The sequence below is a fragment of the Cydia pomonella genome, chromosome 18 (assembly GCF_033807575.1).
Source record: "Cydia pomonella isolate Wapato2018A chromosome 18, ilCydPomo1, whole genome shotgun sequence".
NCBI lineage: Eukaryota > Metazoa > Arthropoda > Insecta > Lepidoptera > Tortricidae > Cydia > Cydia pomonella.
This window is the reverse complement of record NC_084720.1, coordinates 9,560,552-9,581,317: the sequence shown is the minus strand read 5'-3', so window position 1 is coordinate 9,581,317 and position 20,766 is coordinate 9,560,552. Positions and strand designations below refer to the sequence as shown.

Below are 20,766 nucleotides of genomic sequence, written 5' to 3'. Positions count from 1 at the left end.
GCCGGGCATTGGTGGAGGTCGAAATCACAGGCCAACAAATCTTTTCAGGTGGAAAAAGGTAATGCAAAAGTAATTGAAAAGTGCCGGAAGTAGTCTTATTTATACAAGGTAATGGATTGTGCAATAATGTTAACGAGCTGGCACTGTGGTCGAAATAGGAATTTAGACGATCTGGGACTGTAGTCAAAATGGTAGTGGACGAATTAGGAAGGTGACGATTAAGGAATTGTATGGAGATGACATTGACGATTAAGGAATTGTATAGCATTGTAAACGGTTTAAAAAGGTGACAAAATAGGATTGTGGACGAAGCGGGCCCGAATCGAAGATGTCTGGTTTATTTAAACACCACATCTTTGTGGTCAAACGATTAAAAATCTGTCCTTCCTCCTAAACAAATCTCGGACACAATCCCTAGAGGGATAATTGCAGTAATATTGTTAGATCAATCGAGAAAGTTCGTAAGCAACATGTCGGCCCCATAGTTTGCGATATCCCTAACTCGGCTGCCAACTGGAACAAACAAACAAACATGAACTTTGCGTGCGTAATTTAGACCAACTTTGTGAGGCTGGTTCACAAAATGTTTTGTCTCTGGTGGCGCTATTACACTCAAGGGTTAAGAAAGGTGATAGCGCTAGTTTAAATGAGTTTTAATTAGTTGGATTGTGTTTTGGTTTTATATTGTCTATATATTTATGAAATAATATATTAATAAAACGTTAACCTACAAGTTCAGAGAGTAGGCTACAATGTCTTGATTTGTTTCTGTTTCACCATATAGTTGACTGGAAAATAATCTTGTGTCGTTTTTTTTCCTAATTGGCTAACAAACTTGAAAAAGAAACTTCATTTTATATTATCTTTATGCATCTTTTCGCTCTTATGTATTGGTGAGAGCGAGATACTCTGCAAGAATGTCAATTCAATATAGAGTCAAGGCGAGGTTTTTAAAGTTCAAACATATCGCCTCGGGATATTTGTATAAACATCGTAATACAGAAAGTTTATTCAAGTAATCCGGTAGAGTAAGCAGTTTCCAAAAATCATTTGTAGTTATTCTCGTAAAATGCTGTACTCATCGCATTAACGTAATTTTCATCTGAACAAGTATTAAAGACAACAATAAAGCTCTAGTCAAGGCTATACCTACAAACAACCTCCAACTATCTACCCGTAAGATAACAAAGTAAGAAAACGCTTTCTAACGCTCCGGCTCACGCATCAATTACTGATTGACGTACGATATTCCGGCACACGGGACGCGGGATGGTACAGTGTATTGGGAACAGTAGGCGCACTGCAATGTTCAAAATTTTTTCTGATACCTTGGGGTTTAGCCAAGATAACAATCGTTGATAAGAAACGCCAATTGAAACTTCAATAAGGTATGGAAATAGTAGTAGACTTTTCGCAGCATCTGTCATCTCGACACATTTTTTGTTGGGTTTTGTCGATCTTCGATTTGGCTAGTTGTTATGCTTGTTTTTATTAGACAACATTGTGGATCATTATGTAAACAGAATATTCATTAAAAGAATTACGACGCCTTCTAAAAGCATTAGTCTTTGCAATTAAATCTTTATAATCATCCCATAAATTGTTGGTTAGTCTTATAACTGTTTATTTCCCCTTATATTATCACCAATGGCTGCATAAAGCCTACTGCGTCGCCATTGTGCGTACGTCGTGACGATAACGCGGATTATTTGCAAATTGATTCAGTTTACGGAACACGGGTACGCTTTTAGTACGAGCCGTTTAATGTGTAGCTCAATCAACTTTGTTTGCCAAAACACGATCAGGGCATTACATTTTTAATACGATTCTTTTGGACCGAAATCTAGTTAGTACTTTAGAATATCAATGAGATTTAGCGTCTTTAAGAAGATTATATCCGTTGATACCTTGTGCATTATGATGTTTATAAATGACGACCGGTTTGGCCTAGTGGGTAGTGACCCTGCCTACGAAGCTGATGGTCCCGGGTTCAAATCCTGGTAAGGGCATTTATTCGTGTAATGAGTACGGATATTTGTTCCTGAGTCATGGGTGTTTTCTATGTATTTAAGTATTTATAAATATTTATATATTATATATATCGTTGTCTAAGTACCCTCAACACAAGCCTTATTGAGCTTACTGTGGGACTTAGTCAATTTGTGTAATAATGTCCTATAATATTTATTATTATTATCTCTTTATTTATCTTGTGACTTAGATTAGGCATTTTATAATATGAATATGAAAACTGCCGGTAGATAACTTAATGAAACCAGGAACCCCAATATATAAAGTTATTTTATTTAACAATATATTAATTACAATTATGCTTTTTAAATCACGTGATACAATAGTAATTCCAGTATAGACGATGTTCTCGTGTCGAGTGCCAACCCCGCAAGAAGTCGCGCACCGCCGAGCAGGCCGGTTTTATTCGACGAAGTGGCGCCCTCTGTCGGCCGGAACCACCGCTTACGCGCCATAGCGCCACCGGAAGCTGCAGTCAGTGACGTTTCTTCATTGTTGCCAACACGGCCATGCTGCACGGTGTCAGCGCCTGACACCACACATGCCAAGAATATGATTCTGAAACATATTATGGCATGTTAAAAACGACATTAGTTATCTGAAATAAAGAGTGATGTATGGTTGTTACCTGTGTAATATTTTGTTTTGCGTATGAGCCAACTAGCGCTATATCGAACACCGAACCCTCGCACCCAAAGAGCAAATGCTTCACTTGAGAGACCGAGTTGATCCAGTAGCACGACCATAGCTGCTTAATCTCGAATATACATGTTTAGAGTGTCATACACACCTAAAGAGCGGACCGCTTCACTTAAGTGTTATCATGGACACTCCAAACATAAATATAGCATAACTGTCTCATACGCAAAGCAAACATTCTCAAATAATACCTATTAATGTAGCAAATAAAATAGTTATATAGTTAACTTGAATTTTATATTCAATAATTATTTAGTAACAACAAATAATAAATGACATTAATATTGAATTTTATTTTTTATTTTTATTGGACTTGTTAATTTAAATTGTTTATGTAAACGGATATAATTAATATCTATTATTTGCCAACACGAAATACTCACAAATCTCCAAATACTTATTCAGAAGCCCAATCATCGATTTTAATCCATGGCTTCATATTTTCGGCCGCTGCCGTGCCCTTATAGTTTTTATTACTTCGCTCAGACCCTCGCAGATCCGTCACCTCGTATCGATCATTGCCTAGTACGCTTTTTATTTGAAATGGCCCTTTAAAAATTGGCATCAATTTTGTACTTTGCCCGTCGTTATTCTTACTCTGAATCTTGATAAGTACAAGGTCACCAATTGAATATCTTCTTGCTTTTATTCGCGAATTGTCAAACCTCTTTTTCTGACTAATTGCACTGGCTTTTAGGTGTTCATCCACATTCTTACGCAAACTGGTCACATCCGTTAAGTCCGTGTTATCAAGCTCTGATCCTATAATACTATCTGCATTGGTTCTCAAGCGATACCCAAAGAACACTTCGCTTGGAACAGCTTTCGTAGTTTTATGAACTGTACTATTTAAGCCCTGTTGTAACGCCGTAACGTACTGATCCCAACAATCCTCGTCGTTATTAGCACCTAAGGTTCTCATGGCATCTAGAATAGTTTTATTGAATCTTTCAACCTGACCATTGGAACGAGGCATACCGGTTGCGACTGTATGCAGACGAATATTTTTTGACGTACAATATTGCGTAAAATCTTTAGAAGTGAAAGCCGTTCCAGCGTCACTTATAATTCGCCTAGGATTTCCAAAATGCTTATAAATTTGATGTAACTCCGTTATTACTTCAGCTGAATTCGTTGTTTTTACTGCAGATATAAAAACGAATTTGGTAAAAGAATCTACCATGACTAATAAATACTTGTTACCGCGTTTTGATTTTACAAAGGGGCCTAAATGGTCTACGTGGAGCGTATGGAATGGTTGAGCATATTTTGGTAAAGGATACAACTCTCCTTCTTTGGGACCGCCTTTTATTTTAAAATAAATGCAATTGATACAGTTTTTAATGTATTTTTTTACTGTATGTCGTACTCTTGGAAACCAGTATAAATATTCGATACGCTCCACCGTTTTATCCACCGAAAAATGGCCCAAATCGTCGTGGTTACTTTTTATAATCTGCCAGATACATTTTTTTGGTACCACCCAACGACGACCTCGGGTTGTTCTTCGGTAAACTTTATTACCTAGCAATTCATATTTACTAAAAATGTCCCTATTTTCCTCGGCTTCTCCTGATTCTAATATCGCTTTGATTCTAACTAACTCCGGATCCTGTAATTGCACAGACATTAACCAATCGGCCTCCGTAATAGATAGCACTACTTCCGATTCGTCTCTCTCGCCGGATGGTACCGGGTTTCGACTTAGCGCGTCAACATGCTGCATACGCGAGCCCTCCCTATGGTGTATTTCAAAAGCAAATTCCTGAGTTAACAATACCCATCGCGCGATACGAGGAATTATATCTTTTTTTGTTAGCGCATATCGAACAGCATTGCAGTCCGTTATAATTTTGAATGGAGAGTCCAGTAAGTAAAGCCTAAACTTCTGTAATGATGAAATAATTGCAAGCAGTTCAAGTTCAAAAGAATGATAACGTTTTTCATCCTCGGAAGTTTGCCTACTATAATAGTGGATGGGTTTTTCGCCTTCATCGGTCACTTGCATAAGAATGCCAGCTACGCCCTCTCGGCTAGCATCCGTATACAAAATTTTCTCTTTTGACGGATCAAAAATGGACAAAACATTGCCAGAGATTAATTTCTCTTTTAAAGTGAGAAATGCTTGATCATGAATGTTTTCCCAAGCCCAAACAGCATCTTTTTTCAGCAACTTCGTCAATGGTGACGATATCATTGCAAAATTCTTAATAAATTTTCGGAAATAACTTGTTAATCCCAAAAATGAACGAAGTTGGTGAATATTTTTGGGTGTTGGAAAGCATTTCACCGCTTCTAATTTGACATCACTAGGCATAACTACGTTTGGCTTAATTTTGTAACCCAGAAACTCAATTTGTGTTTTAAAAAAATGGCATTTTTTTAAATTAAGCGTTAATCCGTTTCTACGAAAAATCTCTAGAACTTCCTCAAGTAATTTAAGATTCTCTTCGACAGTTTTGGTAACTAAATATACATCGTCCAGGTAAACAATCACATTCCCAAATCTTAAATTTCCTAACACCTTATTCATCATTTCCTGAAAACAAGCCGGCCCATTGACCAAACCGAACGGGAGCCTTAAAAATTCGAAGTGGCCGTCTTCTGTAATAATAGCGCTTTTAGGTATAGATTCTGAACTCATTAGTATTTGGTAGTATCCACTTTTTAAATCGAGACTGGTAAAACACTCATTTCCTTGTAACCTATCTACTAAATCTTCAATCCGAGGCATAGGATACTTGTTTTTTACTGTAACCTTATTTAGAGCACGATAATCTATGCAAAGTCGCTTTTCTCCATTTTTCTTATTAACTAACAGTGCGGGACTTGCATATGGAGAATTACTATGTCGCACTATATCGTTAGCTAATAATTCATCGACCATATCGCGAATAATCTGCCTATCTGATGGGGACGATCTAAAAGGCCTACATTGAATTGGACGCGGATCTGTTACATTGATTACCATTTCGTGATTATTGGCTTTGCCTAATTCCTTCACATTCCTAGCGATACAATCACTATATTTTCGGAACAATGTCATTAATTGAGCATGGTTCGAATCGGCATCAAGTTCAGTCTCACCAATACTATTGCAAAATTCATTCAACGTTTTAACATAATCAAATTTTAAAACTTCACCTATCCGAGAATACATCAAGTCGGGCCGTTCCGTCACATTCCGTCCAATCAAAATGTCACAACCTACCAGATCATCCATTATGTAAAACTCTACATTGTTTACTTCGACTGAGTCAAGTTTTAAATTTGCCTTCAAAATGGTGGTAACAATTTTTGACGAATGTTTTTTATATCCATTTAAAGTCACTGGCGAAGGCAACTCGGCCGTCTGTAAACAATGTTTCGTTGCTAATGATTGTGAAATAATCGAACAGCTACTTCCCGGATCTATGAATGCATCGTGAACCAAAACATTGTTAAGAACTACCTTCTTGACAAACTTGTTTCGAGAATTTGAAGATGACACAAACTTCACCTCTGGTTTTTCCGACTTCTGTTCCGTTTTAACATTTTTCTTTCGATTACATGTCGATTCAATGTGTCCTCTTATCCCACAAAATTCACACTTTATGTCACAATGCATTCGCTTATGATTTCCGCCGCACAAGAAACATTTAATTGTTTTACGCGCCTGTGAATTAATGTCATTTGAACCGGAACCGGCAGAACCTGACGAAACAGCTCGCCCTGTCGTTGCAGCTAAGCCTGCATTACTAGTCGTGTTAACAGCGGGTAACTGAACGTGATTTGCCTTTGGAAGAGAAACGCTTGTTTGTTTCTTTGCTTTGTATATCCGACTATGTAAATAACTTGCGAAGTGATCACACGAACTAAACGTATTAGATTCTATATTTCCATCGCCTATATTTCCGAGCACTATTGAAATGACGTCTTGGTCCGAAAAGTTTAAACGTAACCGGTCGATCTTACATTTCTGATCGAAATAGAATTCATACAGAGATTGATTTTCGGCTGGTTTTCGTTCTATTATTTCCTTCAAAAGTTCAAACATGTTCCTTTGAATCTGAAAGCTAACAGATAACCTAGTATGCCAATCAGACCATTTCCATGACGGCCATTGGTGATCAGTGCGTAACAACGAGTCATACCATAATTTAGCTGAGCCTTTAAGTTTATTCAGAGCTTGATAGCGAGTTATCTCGTCAGACCAAGAGAATGTGCTTGCGTAAGATTGAATCACTCTAAGCCATGCATTAATGTCATCTTTCAGAGGGTCAAATTCGGGTATAATGTTGTACAAAGTAATCGAATTGTTGTGACTTACAGTTTCGGGTCCATTTATGCGTAAAGTCTTACTTGACCGGTCTCGTTTCCTGCTCTTCTTGCGTTTCGGATGCTGAGGTGACGGGGTTCCGGCACTCTCACTGTCAGAACTTATGACGGTACTAGAACTACTGACTGATCGAGCGCGTTTATGTTTACGACTTTTCTTCTTATGCTTCCCCATGACGCGTGGATAAACACTTCTGATGAAAACTGCCGGTAGATAACTTAATGAAACCAGGAACCCCAATATATAAAGTTATTTTATTTAACAATATATTAATTACAATTATGCTTTTTAAATCACGTGATACAATAGTAATTCCAGTATAGACGATGTTCTCGTGTCGAGTGCCAACCCCGCAAGAAGTCGCGCACCGCCGAGCAGGCCGGTTTTATTCGACGAAGTGGCGCCCTCTGTCGGCCGGAACCACCGCTTACGCGCCATAGCGCCACCGGAAGCTGCAGTCAGTGACGTTTCTTCATTGTTGCCAACAAATATAAAAGTAAAATACAACAAATCATACAAAAATAATACAAAATACATATAAACACATTATAAAAAACCTAACCTAGGGTGCCGCCAGCAGCGGGACAGGGCCCAAGCTGCCGGTGGTCAGGGCCGCAGAGAGAGGAACCGGCGGACTATCCGCGCCGTGTCCAAGATCACCGCCTTCTGCATCTGACCCTTGATCCAACCACCTAGCGAGAGTCTCTCAAGGTGTTGGTCGAGACTCTTCGCTATGAGACCATTCGCTGAAACGACTATCGGGACAATGATCGTCGAATCAACATCCCACATGGCGGTTATCTCGTGAGCCAAGTCTAGGTACTTACTGGACTTGTCCTTCTCGGCTTTCACGAGATTCTCATCATGGGGGATGGTGATGTCGACGAGCACGGCCCGGCGTTGCGATCGATCTATTATCACGATATCAGGCTTATTGGCTACAATAGTCCTGTCAGTGATAATAGATCGATCCCAATAGAGCGTGGCACGACCATTTTCGAGAACTGGCGCAGGTGAGTACTTGTAGTACGGTACTTTGCGATCCACAAGGCCGTATAGAAGAGCAAGTTGCTGGTGAATAATCCTGGCTACGAGATTATGTCTGTGCAAGTACTCGCCGTTAGCAAGATGAGAACAACCGGAAATTATATGCCTGAGTGACTCTCCGGGACGGCGGCATGCCCGACAAATGTCGACCGTACCGTCCTTCATTTTATTATTATTATTGTATCTCCTTGGATTTCACGGGCCTATAAATCCCGGTCTTTTGATAGGCTTGCGTGGGGATATAGATCCAACACGTAGAGGCCCCTTGGAGAGCTTTAATGTCATGTAGAACGCCTGCTGGAACCCGTTCACGGGCGCAACAATAGACACCAATGAACCGGTCGCAACAGGCATTGGGACTATTGTAGTAAAGTGAACAGTATAACGGTCTATGGATTGAAGTTTGGGAGGACAATGAGACTGGGTTATTGCAAAGACGTCCGGACACCTGCCATAACAATGTTTCCACTAGTTATCTAGGCAGGCGGTGACTCGCCGCCCACTAGATGGGCCCCTGAAAATGCCGTCGTGAAGACGACCAGGAGCAACACCGGTGTGAGCGGCTCAGGGGTGTCGAGAGGTGTACGCCGCTTTCTACCCAGTGGCTGATAACAGCCACTGTGCCAACTCGCGTCTTATGCAAGTTTTCACTTCCACCCCTGGGGCATTTAGCTCTAACGACTCCTCTCTGGACGGCCAATGAAGGCAAGCCAGAGCTGAGAGTCCTGCGGGTCCCCTTGGGGCCCACTCCGACCGACGAAGACACGCCGGAGACGGAGACCCTGACCGACTCTCGGGAGTACTCGGGTCCGTGGGGTCGTTACTCCCCAACAGCTCGCCACAAGCTGCCCTGCGGTTTTATTATTATTATTATTTATAAATTATAAATTTAATATGTTTAAAGAAGTCCAAGAGTACGCTAGCTTCCATTGAGTTTGACTATACTTATTACTTATTAATCATGTTACTTTATAATTACTCGGATGCCATGTACAATACTTGTTACATGGTACAATTGAATTATTTTGTTGACACTTTAGTTGTCCTCTCCAGTGTCCAAAATAATCACAGGTAGTTTAAAGGCAATCTTTATTTTTTTCAATTTTAAAATAAAATATCTAAAGAGTGTATCATAATCGATCATTACAGAGTAAAATTCTAAATATATATTATATTTAGAATTTTAATGACTTATGGTGAAATTAAATAAGACTAACTAAATTAAATAATATTATTATTTACTAAACGAAAACTAGAGTTAAAACTAAACATAAAATTCAGTTTAGATTAAAATTTTAATGATAAGCATCCTACACACTTAATGCAAAACTGGCTTACCCTGCGCACTACGGCCGATCGTTAAACGACGGTTTACTTAGGTTACATCATTCGCCTCTTTACGTTTACATAAAACTTTAACAGGCGACTTAAACCGTGAAAGCCTCAAACTAACGGTTATGCGATACGTTTATACTTAGACGTGCAACGTCGCAACTGACAAGATTGACTATAAAGTTACGCCATTTTCTAAAGAATCTGTGAAGTCCGTCTAGCTAGTTAAATTTGTTAAGTTATCCAAAGGGCTGAAGGGTACTATAAGAGAATTTAATTGTGCTTTACTGTATTCATAGCCTTTAAACGTGACATAACACGTGGGCACTACAGTTTTCCTGCAGTTGTATATGCCCAAAAGTTGATTTACTTAATCAACTTTTAATGAAATTCCAATTTGTAGTGCAATAGTGAATTATACGTACATATGAGTAATACGAGTTATATTGAGAACACTTGTTGTCTGATACTACTCGAGATTTAAATTTTAGATGATTTTGGATTTTAATGCCTAGTGTTTGTTGTTTACTCGATCGGGTTTATTACATACGTATTTGTATATATATTTTTGAATAATTGGACTGGTATTTTTTATATTCCCAATTAGGTATCAGGATTTTATCACATTTTTCGGGACTGTATATTTCCTAAACTGAACTGTACTTTGTATCTCGGTGAGGACTGCTGTGGAGGTAAATGCCCTGTCTAGTATATAAGTTAGTTTTAATACATCATTGTGTACATTTAACTCTGTTTGTTCTCCTAATCGATAAAATAAAAATAAATGTTTGGAGCAAATATTTAGTTTCGTGAACACTTTTAAACTTAGTTTGGTTAAACCTTCGCAACGTTCTCAATTAGCTATATCACGTAAATATCCGTTGATAGTAATGACGCTGTACATTTTCTGGATCATGTTTGGCAGCTTAACCCTAAACACGAGCAAGGCCGGAGGAATCTCGCGTTCGGTAAATATCGCCGACAATAGCCTGAGTGACAGGCCCTTTGTCATGCGAAACACAGCGGCCTAGCGTCTCAGGGGGGCTCTATATTAATATTAAGGAAAAACCTTGTGATTTAATGTGTCACATTTTATAAATATACCCTGCATGATTAAGGTTATTATAACACAGCACACAAAGACTTCGCCTAAGTTTGCATATAGCTAATATTTCATATATGTTTTTCCATAATAAACTGTGGGTGACATACCACGTGCAATTTCAAAATAACTGAACTGCAAAAACAAAATCTATGATATAATTGCTTGCGACCACTAGACAGTGTCACTATCCCGGACACTTCCCCTTGTCCAAGCCCAAGCCGATTATAATCGCGGTAAAAACGCGTGATAGAACCCCCCAGACACCCCCGCCTTATCCGATCTGCTGTCAAAAGTCCTTCCAATTTATGTATTGCAGCCGACACCCCAGTATTATTTATTGGTAGACGTTCCTTTCGCGCTAACTTTTCTTTTACGTCTATCGAACGATAGCTTCGAATGAATGAAGATGTATGACTCACGATGTAAAAGGGTCGTGTGCGATACAATGTCGAAAATTATGTAATGAGAATTCGTCCTTTGTGTTAATTTGTAATAGCATGTGTGTGATGTGTGTCCATAGTATATTCAATCATATTTGTTGTTGTTTTAGTACAAGTTACCAAAACAGGCCTGAATTAACATTTAAACATCTAATTTTGTATGTCACAATCTGCCAAAATTCTTTAAAACTAGTACATTTTATATGCAAGGAATCGAGCAAGTAGGCCGTGATAGTCTCACTTTTATCATTAGCTCTATAGGGTTAAGACAACCGTTACGTAACATCGCGAGTTTTGCGCGTTGTCTCTACGATAATAAATGATAAAATTCTATTTACATAGGATCACAACTGTGTATATTCGAACAAAGCTATTTATATTCCATCTTTAACGAAGTTGTTTAAATACGTAATATTTTCAGAACTCCTTTTGTTTGGAGACGTCCTTCTTCTTCTTCCTCGCGTTGTTCCGGCATATTTACCAGGGCTCATGGGAGCCTGGGCACCCCAGCTCCCATGAGCCGTGCTTGGAAACTGATCCCTAGAATTGGCGCTGGCACTAGTTTTTACGAAATCGACTGCCATCTGACCTTCCAACCCAGAGGGTAAACTTGGCCTTATTGGGATTAGTCCGGGTTCCTCACGATGTTTTCCTTCACCGAAAAGCTACTGGAAAATATCAAATGATATTTCGTACATAAGTTCCGAAAAACTCATTGGTATCGGATATGAGCCGCGGTTTGAACCCGCTACCGCGGATCGAAAGTCGCATGCTGCTAGGCCACCAGCGCTTCATTGTTTGGAGACGTACAAAAACAGATTGGAACTGAATCGAAATTAGATCTTTAATTTATCAGATGTTAAGTAACTAAGTCATGATTTTATATAAATTAAGTATAATTGATTGATGACGAAGGTTTCATAATAATATTCCAATTGATGAAAGTTATATCTATATAAATATATGAAGTTAAAGCATGATTCTTGAAATATGGTTTCAGTAAGAATTATATAAGTTATGAGACGTGAATGTGGAAAGTTCCAGACTATATTCCTGTGGGACCGGAGACGTTGACATCTCGAAACTTGAGCTATTTTTCTTTCATAATATGCAGACTGTGAGATCTAGCTTCTAAAGTATGTCGTTATATGAGATTAACATTGTTGCAAAGGAGCTTGTTAACAAATGCATAGCTACGAGTTGGTATTTCTAATCAAGCAAATGGTATTAGGTTCATTTGAAATTCTTGTAACATAATCTACATGTTAATTTAATTTAGAATATTTTGCAACATGTTACAGCCTTTTAAGAATCACACTGAAGAGCAATTAAAGCGTCTCACTTTGTATCTCTACACAGTGCAGTCTTTACATATCGACCGCAGAACATGTCTACACTTAATTATGTCAACATACCCAGACCCTGGACTCAAGGCTCGACATCAGAACACATGTCACTAACATATGTAAGTAGGCGAATAGGGTCCTGGGGTTCATTATGAGGATATCCAGTCAGTTTAGTGACACTCGTGTTTTGCTGTTGCTGTAAAACGCCTATGTTCGTAGCAAGCTTGAATTTGGTGCTTGTATCTGGGATCCACACGAGTGCAAGTATACCCTCATGATAGAAAGAATCCAGAGGAAATTTGCTCGCTTTCTCTACAGGAAAAGGTTAGGGTATTATCCTTATCTTTATCCTTCATTGTTCGTTAGCGGTATGGTCGGGATGGATACACTAGAGTTGCGGCGGAAGCTGCTGCTAATGGTGCATTATTATAAACTACTGCGCAATCAAACCTCGAATCCAACAGCACTGACAAGGATAGATCTGTATGTGCCGCTCCCTCGCCAGCCAATGCCCCGCGGAGGGGGAGGGCGGGGCGGTGGTGTCGCGGCGGCGCCGGCGCTTTTTGGCGTGCCCGGTGAAGCGCACGCGCTGGGCTGCAAACGCTCCCTCTGCAAGGGCTATCTATCGCTCTTTTTAATGACATGTCTCTACGGCTTCCTGAATTTGACATTTGTTATCATTCGCCTTGCCAAATTATTAGAGCCATGTACGAGTTTTTGAATCTTATTTAATTTATTACAAATATTAATTTATATTATTGTCATAACCTTATTTAATTGAATTTGTTTCTTTATCTGTATAACGTTGACATGTGATGTGATTCTATACTTCTGTAAGTGTGACATAACCATAATATATATAATACGTACTGTGTATAATAACTTTACCTTTAAGCGCCTTGGTCTAGACTGTAAGCTTATATGTGAATTGATTAATAAATAAAATAAAAAATACGTTACGACTGCTTGGTCTACACATTTAAATGTGACAGAGTACTTTTACTTTACTACTCGCTCTAAGTGTATGTCGCATAAAACAACACAAGGGTAAGCATAATTGTAAAAAGGCATTTTATTAAGTGCCTACAGTACCTATACAGCATCCGGAGGGAACATAAGAGTCTCCCGTGGAGACAAGAGGGCGCGGTAGTATTTATTACTAAGATTAATGGCACATATCTATATCGGAGAAGAATGTATGAAACATAAACCTGAGCTCATATATGCTTGACGGTTTTTGTGTTGTTTTCATAAATGTTCAGCATGCCATAAAGTGACGTACCGTAAACTTGCTGAATTTTTTTAAGGCGAAAATATTGAAAATGACCCGACATTCTAAACTTGACTAAAAAATGGCTAACTACAAATGCCTTTTATGACATGTCTGAATATTATAATAATGATTTAATTTATTGGATATTTGAATTTAGTTGATTATTTTTAGATTGTTTTATTTTATTTACTAGTTTTTTGATTTTGAGAGGGGGGGGGGGTTAGGGTCGGCAACACGCATGTAACTCCTCTGGAGTTGCAGGCGTACATAGGCTACGGAGACTGCTTACCATCAGGCGGGTCGTATGCTTGTTTGTCACCAACGTAGTATATAAAAAAAATCATTATTTTAATTCATTGTACTTAAATTGACACCGACCTAATTATATGAATTACCCTTTTGACATGTAAAATTTGTAATTTTATCAATAAAGGAATATGAATATAAGTAAACTACCCGGGCTGATATTTTGTCGCTTATTCGGAACTTCAACTGACATGAGGTTCTTACTTATTGGCTATACCTATAACGTGAGCTGAATAAAAAAATTAGTTAAAAACACCTATTACCTAAATATTACAAGCTGAAAAAATACTAAGTATAGGTTGGTTCAGGATGTATATTTATAATAGCCAAAAAAATTCTCAAAACACCAATTTCATTCACTGCGCCTGGCGCCTGAATGTCACCAAAACGACGTGGTTTTACATACACCCATTTTTACCATAATGCTTTTATCTTTTCTCTTCTGATCCAATAGTTTTATAGATTTTTATTAGTAATGTATAACGCGGAGAAAGTTATGTAACCGAGGGGTCCCGAAGAAATCACAGCTGCGTCGTAAACCATAGCCGAATCGAGAACGCCGTAAATTTTGAATAAAACGCTGTAAAATACAAATATTCGACGCGTTTCCGTGTCACATAATTTATGTACAGGCACAGGTTTACTTGCGGTGGTTAAAAAGGTCAGGTTTTAAATGCCAAAATATAACTATGCCATATAAAGTCATGTTCTGTGGAACGACACAAATGAAAGATAGTGGACTACGGAACTCTAAAAAGACACGAAGAAGAAAAGAGCGTATCTTGAATGCCAGCAATGCTCTTGTAACCCTTCTAGTATCCATAGGCGACGGTATTTGCTTACGATTCGTCTGTCATTAAAAAAATAACACGATACCAGTTTTGAAGGTTGCTTGATGTGGGATTGAAAGTGGAACAAATCGGCTTCGTCTTTTCATGATTTGTGATTGATTATAATAGAAAACACGAACGGCGTAGCTTCATTGACCGCTGCAATTTCTTCACTGCGAATTTCAACTTCACGTGAAAATAGGCGAATCAAGCCAAAACGAAAGCTAAAGATGGTGAAGTAAATTTGAAAAATCTGACACATTGCGAATTGAATTCGTTAAAAGCATGCACCCAATATTTGGATGATTGATTAAGTTTGGCGCTTTGCCAGTGCAATTTTATGCGGACTGCCGGACCGGAGCCTACGTTCATTTTCCATTTCGTTTCAAGTTCCATTTAGGCAACGGAAGCATTGTAGCCTTCATATTGCTTAGTCATTCCATTTATCATATTAACACTTCTCATATCAATAACATTCTCAAGGTTAGATTGATTATGCCTATCAGTTATTATTTCAAAGTGAAAGTATAGGCAAACCTTTGTCTGCTCTAAAAAACCTCGTATTAGGGTGCGTTTCGACCAGAGATGTGCGAGGATGCGTAGCGAGGGATATGTTTGTTAAAAACCACTAGGATCATTTAATCTCAAACAAATCTCAGTAAGTACATGTTTAAAATAATGTGTAAAAGCTGGCGTGTAATGGTGGCCAGTAAAGATAGCAGTTACACAGTGCAGTTACACGATGAGTTTGTGTGATAGAAGTCAACTTATAGTGGCAAATTTTTTATTTTATAATACCATTCATTATTAAAATCAAACTCGTCAATTAGTGCCTACTTATGTTTTACTATCAAACTATGTATTACTAATAGAACCTTTGAAATGATTAACCTGTACTATAACATCGTCTGGCAGCGACATATTCGTCTAGTTAGTTAGGTTAGTTATTTAATAACAAGGTTAAGAATTAGCTTAAAATCTCTTTGGTTGGGGACTTAAAATCAGCGGTCTCGCTGAGTCTCAACCATTTTACTCCACAAATATTTGTAAATTCTATCGGTTTTTAGGGTTCCGTAGCCAAATGGCAAAAAACGGAACCCTTATAGATTCGTCATGTCCATCTGTCTGTCCGTTTATGTCACAGCCACTTTTTTCCGAAACTATAAGAGCTATACTGTTCAAACTTGGTAAGTAGATGTATTCTATGAACCGCATTAACATTTTTACACAAAAATAGAAAAAAAAAACAATAAATTTTGGGGGTTCCCCATACTTAAAACAGAAACTCAAAAATCTTTTTTCATTAAACCTATACGATGTACTTATAAAATATATGATGTACATTACCATGTAAACTTCCACCGAAAATTGGTTTGAACGAGATCTACGAGTAGTAAGTAAGTAGTTTTTTTTAATACGTCATAAAATTAAATATTTTTTTTTTCATCAAACCCATACGTGTGGGGTATCTATGGATAGGTCTTCAAAAATGATATTTAAGTTTCTAATATCATTTTTTCTAAACTGAATAGTTTGCGCGAGAGACACTTCCAAAGTGGTAAAATGTGTGTGTGTCCCTGTAACTTCTAAAATAACAGAATGAAAAATCTAAAAAAATATATGATATACATTACCATGCAAACTTCCACCGAAAATTGGTTTGAACGAGATCTAATAAGTAGTTTTTTTTTAATACGTCGTAAATGGTACGGAACCCTTCATCGGTGAGTCCGACTCGCACTTGGCCGCTTTTTTATTGTACTTGCAATTCATTATTTTTATGTTGATAAATAATTATCTTCTTATTTATTTATATTGAATTCCTCACTCAGCGTGCAGGCAGCTGCTATTGGGTCTTAAAAACACCCCTCGCTACGCATCCTCCCACAATGCTGGTGGAAATGCGGCCTAAGAATCAATCTTAACTGATAGTGAGACTTGAGCATTGTTTAAATAGATATTTATAGGTATATTTTTTTTTCTTAGTGGGGTTTAGTTGTCAAGCGAAAATATTACGTATTAAAAAAAAATGTAGTCTTTTCCTTAAAAAGTATGTTTATGCATACGTCACACGCAACGCCAATGAAATTCAAGCCCTCACATTATTATTCATCAACTTTCAGACGGCTCATAAATAAATAGGGCCAACGTATACCTATACCTAGCGGGTTATAGTGCTCGATTCCGCTGCGGTCGAGGTCGGGAAATGAATTGCCCAATTTTCCGCATTTTCGGCCATTAACAACATCCGGTCGGCGCCAGGATCTGGGTGACGTCCGCAAATAATGCACACCCGTATAACGTTCAGTTGGTAATGATAAAAAACTCGTTTAACACGGTTTTGGTCAAATATTTGTTTGTGGAACATTTGCATACATATCATGAGGGCGTATACAAGTGTTGGATGGATGAATGGAACGGGTTTCCATTGCGACAGGTACGGACTTATGGGGTAAATGTCGCAATGATCTATCCCACCCTTCTGCGACCAACTGACCCAAGTAAATATTGACGCTAAGTACCGTTGTCACTTATCGACTCAGAAATGGACAGAAAATTGACAGTGTCAAGTGTCAATTGTCACCTTGGTAAAATAGGTCCCAGGTGACGTTTCTGATTGAAGTAATGTCACTTTTCATATAGATTAGTTTAATATAATTTATATTGTAATTTCATATTATGAAATAAATAAATTTAAATCTTTTGACATAAATCCAGATAAAATTCATAATCTGTTATTACGTTAATGAGCCTCTTGGACAGGAAACCAGGAAAGATACTGACCGAGCACGACCGGTCGTTGTGGACGTCCTTAATACTGATTTACGATACAATATACTCATAGAAAAAAATATGCTAAAATTTCATAAAAAAAGAGTTGTTCAGTATTTGCACCGCTTAATGATGTTGTTCACTTTTACTATAAAAAGTTTGAAATAAATAACGCGCGTTAATTGCTAAAAAGAAAACCTGTTTTCTTAAATACTCCAGAGTGGTAAGTAAAAGGAGAAAACTGGTCCAATTCAATATAGCCGGAGGACGTTACGAAAATTCCCGACGAAAAAATGTCTCGCAAACTTGTAACTTCAAGAGGCCATAACTTTGTTTCCCAGCCGTGAAACTGTAGCACAATATTCTTGAGTTTTATCTCCAGCAGTAATGCCGGTGAACCACCAATCATAGCGAGACGGGCTAACGATTTCCGATACCAACAGTAACCGTTAACGACAGCAGTTACCTCGCTAACGGCTCGCGATACTCGGATACCCGTTGTATCGCGGCCGTAATGAATTTCCTCTTTTCATTTAGTGTCCGCCGAGGTTTAGCTAAGCTCGTTTATGGGGATTTTATTTCATTACTAGTGCTGCGACGGCGATATTTGTTTTTTCTCGGCGGAACGCTTATAATCTCATGACGATGATTTTATTTCGGATGGAATTTCAATTTCCGGTGATGTACCGTTTATTTGGGATCAACTAGAAACCTTACTGATCATTCAGTTTGATAAATGCATGAATAAGTTTCTCATGTAAAACTTTATTTGTTTATCTACACTTATTATGAAAAGTACCCGTTATTGATGCTCTGATGAATTGAAATTGGATAAAAATGCTTTCGTTATTTAACACATTCGCCGCTGAGCTACGGTCGTAGCGCTACGTCGTAACCGATAACATGGATTTCCCGGTATGTAGAAATGTTTCGTAGAGGCAAAACGACACTGTGTCGTGATTAGCGCTGAGTGGGTTAATATGAAAGGTTCTATACTTAGATTGAATTGAATCTGAATGTAAGTATTGTAATGCACATTGGACCTTACGAGATTAGTCATATCATGCTCTGACGAATAAGTATGTAAGCATGATAAATTGACAAGTCTCACCAACAGCGATAAACGATAAAACTGCGGGTTTAATGATCTCACTATATGTACCTACTCGATAAGAAAACCTGTTTATATTGATTTAAAACTATAAAACTTGTTTAGTTGGTTTAGGTTTAAAAAAAGGCAACATAATGGGCAAGGCGTGCAACACTGTCTCTTTGATTTTCCGCAACTGTGCCCACGACTATTGATTCCCCTGATTTGGAGGGATGCTCTTTCCCGTTTTAATCACAGGATTATGAATTGCGATACGAGACGTGACTAGTGCAGGAATTAAGTGTCTATTTAATTAATTTATTTGGGCGATTTGCGGTTCTATATTCAAAGGGTGTGTGATTTGAATTAGTTTTGGGGCTCAAAGTTCCAAAACTTGTTTGTTGGGGTGTTGGATATATGTATCTATTTGTAGCTTAACTATAATTCGAATAAAAAGAGATCACTTTTTAGGAAAAAAGTACCAGTCCCATGGAGCTATTTCGGAAGTACCTAGTATTTGTTTTTGGTACCTAGGCTTTCTTAGACACAAATATTTTTGAAGAGTTAAGTGAAAATGAATGTCGATTGCTGTATAAATAACATAGTCAGTGTCTTCATTCTTGATCTATATTAAAAATAAAAAAATCTTGTTGTGATGTCATTGAATAAAAGAGATGACTTATTTTTTGTAATGAATGGACCTTCAAGTATGCGAAGTATGAGAATATTTAGTGTTTATAATTTTGATACATACAAGTACGTATAGGCTCCGTAGACTGCTTACCATCAGGCGGGCCGTATGCTTGTTTGCCACCGACATAGTATAAAAAAAATACTTATCAGGCTTGTGACGGAATTATTTTTTCAGTGCTACTTAACTGTATAAAATACCCAATCTAAAAACTAGGTCAGAAACATAATAGCGTAAAATCAGTCTATGAAGCAGCAATATTATTTTTACAACCCACTCAATATTCATAGCTTATATTTTTAGGAATTAAAGCCCATCAAACCTTCACGAGATGTTTCTTGGGCATTGCCTATTTATGAGGCTACTTACTTTTTAATATTCCTCCAAGTGTCCAAAACCCTTATAATCCATGCATAAATATTCCGGCGGTTTATTACCTAGTAAACCGTGGCCATGCTATATCAGAAGGATAAAAGCATGACTTATTGCTCACATGAGACTTAGTTAAGAGAAGGTCTAGTTGTAGAACTTTAATCTAATGGTCCCGTACTTTTTCTTCTTTCAATACCTTTGGAATATGAATTTTCCTATATATAATATGTCCTTAAGGTGTCTTTATTCATTGGACAAAGCCGTAACGTACATACATTAGGGTATTTAGAACAAATACAAAGTAGTATAACAATCGATGCAGTGGTTACGAAGAAAGTAAGGATACGATTTCTTAGTTTGTTTAAATAGCGTGAAACCTTCTTCCAATTTGATTGTCTTTTTTATTCATGACACTAATTACATTTTGACTTGACAAATGTCTTATGTTACAAATGTGTGAGGCGGCAGGTGCGTACACTGACACACACATACAAATTGCGTTGCTCTGACGTGACGTGTCACTAACATGCTATTCCAGAAACACTGCCAGTGACTAATACGAGTACAGTATGTTTCTTTCTGTTGTCGGTTATCGGAAAAATCTTTTGATGGATTTTTTTTAAGTGAAACTTCTTAAGCGACTTCCAACAACATTGCGTTAAACGTTTAACGCTATAATCGGTAACATAAACTAGTAAGAGTTTGTGATGAGTAAATTCGTCGATTAGCTCAGCCGGTTCCATGGTGTAATGGTTAGCACTCTGGACTCTGAATCCAGCGATCCGAGTTCAAATCTCGTTGGAACCTGACTTTTTTATTTTTTATTTTTATATTTTCTATTATTTAGGAATTTTAGAATATATATATTTAAATATATGTATTATTGAATATATTTTATAAATCTTAATTTAAAATATTTTTTGAAGTGAAACTTCTTATGCGATTTCCAACAAGGTTAATATAAACCATACATCTTAATATAAACCATATGCATTACGTTACGAAGCACATTACGAAGTTTCACTTCTTCCGCGCGCAGGGACTCCACGCACAACTTTTTTATAATCTTTAGTTTTAATTTAAAGAAAATTGCGTTAGGGCTCGAACTATTTTC

At 37.7% G+C, this 20,766-nt stretch overlaps 1 protein-coding gene and 1 non-coding gene across 3 annotated transcripts in view; both read left to right on the top strand.

Moving 5' to 3' along the window:
* Positions 1–20,766, top strand: part of LOC133527592 (semaphorin-1A) — a 533,145-nt gene that overhangs the window by 210,949 nt on the left and 301,430 nt on the right. The window lies entirely within an intron of this gene.
* On the top strand, positions 20,388–20,459 carry Trnaq-cug (transfer RNA glutamine (anticodon CUG)). The gene has a single exon. It is a non-coding gene; the product is annotated as a tRNA-Gln (tRNA).